Raw genomic sequence first — 1864 nt, 5'->3', positions numbered from 1 at the left:
CAAACCTTTGATCATCACTTCACTTATGTAATTCACTGGAAGCAAAGAGAGTTGGCATCATGCTAGAGGCTAATCTCTTTATGTGGACTAAAGAATCACTAAACTCAGGAGGAGAAGAATTACAACACTTGACTCTATGAGCTCCAGAACGACAGCCTTGCACAGCTCCAGGATGCCATTCCTTTTGCATTCTGTGTCCTGGAACATAATTCTAGGGAGTAGCGTTTGTTTAGACTACCATGGAAATGGTGTCCCACGTCATTGCATAACGCAGAGGTCCTAGTAGCTCTGAGCAACCTCTCTAAGTTTCCCTCCTGAGAGTGAGAATAGTTATGTCTACTTTGGGGGAATTATATTAGATAAAAGTGTAAACTCCCTTGCATAGTGTAGCTGTTTGTATATAGTGCCTGACCACGGCTCTTTTAGGAATATAAGATTGGTTTGAATTAAATTGAAATAACTCATTCTCATTCTTTAATATTAAGAATAAGTTAGTGCTCGCTTCGGCAGCACATATACTAAAAATTGGAATGATACAGAGAAGATTAGCATGGCCCCTGCGCAAGGATGACATGCAAATTCGTGAAGCGTTCCATATTTTTTGACCCAATCAAAAAATGGGCCAAAGAACTAAATAGACATTTCTCCAAAGAAGACATACAGATGGCTAACAAACACATGAAAAGATGCTCAACATCACTCATTATCAGAGAAATGCAAATCAAAACCACAATGAGGTACCACTTCACACCAGTCAGAATGGCTGCGATCCAAAAATCTGCAAGCAATAAATGCTGGAGAGGGTGTGGAGAAAAGGGAACCCTCCTACACTGTTGGTGGGAATGCAAACTAGTACAGCCACTATGGAGAACAGTGTGGAGATTCCTGAAAAAATTGCAAATAGAACTACCTTATGACCCAGCAATCCCACTGCTGGGCATACACACCGAGGAAACCAGAATTGAAAGAGACACATGTACCCCAATGTTCATCGCAGCACTGTTTATAATAGCCAGGACATGGAAACAACCTAGATGTCCATCAGCAGATGAATGGATAAGAAAGCTGTGGTACATATACACAATGGAGTATTACTCAGCCGTTAAAAAGAATTCATTTGAATCAGTTCTGATGAGATGGATGAAACTGGAGCCGATTATACAGAGTGAAGTAAGCCAGAAAGAAAAACACCAATACAGTATACTAACACATATATATGGAATCTAGAAAGATGGCAATGACGACCCTGTATGCAAGACAGGAAAAAAGACACAGCTGTGTATAACGGACTTTTGGACTCAGAGGGAGAGGGAGAGGGTGGGATGATTTTGGAGAATGGCATTCTATCATGTATACTATCATGTAAGAATTGAATCGCCAGTCCATGTCTGACGCAGGATACAGCATGCTTGGGGTTGGTGCATGGGGATGACCCACTGAGATGTTATGGGGAGGGAGGTGGGAGGGGGGTTCATGTTTGGGAACACATGTAAGAATTAAAGATTTTAAATTTAATAATAATAAAAAAAGAATAAGTTAGTTCATAAAATCATCTCACACCTGAGAGAGGTACTAGGTACTAGGGAAAAACACTTGGAAAGGATTGTGTGAGTGGGGCACGGGAGTGTGTAGCTTTGGAAGCCAAGGCAAAGAATGAGAACTGTGTCCTTTTGGACAGAAAGTGAGGGTATAGCTGATGAAGGTGGCGGGAGGCACTAAATAGGTAGTCAGGGTGGGGCCAGAGACAGGGCTGAGTTCTTCTCAAAGTCTTCTCTAGACTTGAAAGAGAGCGAGCATCCCATTGATCTTGTTATGAAAAGTGAGGCCTTAATCCAAGTGTGTCTCTCAAAGAGTTGGGATGAGT

The 1864-nt window shown here is 41.7% G+C and overlaps 1 non-coding gene across 1 annotated transcript; it reads left to right on the top strand.

The window, feature by feature from the left end:
• The first annotated feature begins 494 nt into the window (after window positions 1-494).
• Window positions 495-602, top strand: LOC138084820 (U6 spliceosomal RNA). Its single transcript, XR_011145229.1, has one exon. It is a non-coding gene; the product is annotated as a U6 spliceosomal RNA (small nuclear RNA).
• Window positions 603-1864: the final 1262 nt, after the last annotated feature.

Source organism: Capricornis sumatraensis, chromosome 8 (assembly GCF_032405125.1).
Source record: "Capricornis sumatraensis isolate serow.1 chromosome 8, serow.2, whole genome shotgun sequence".
Taxonomy (NCBI): Eukaryota; Metazoa; Chordata; class Mammalia; order Artiodactyla; family Bovidae; genus Capricornis; species Capricornis sumatraensis.
This window is presented reverse-complemented; position numbering and strand designations above follow the sequence as displayed.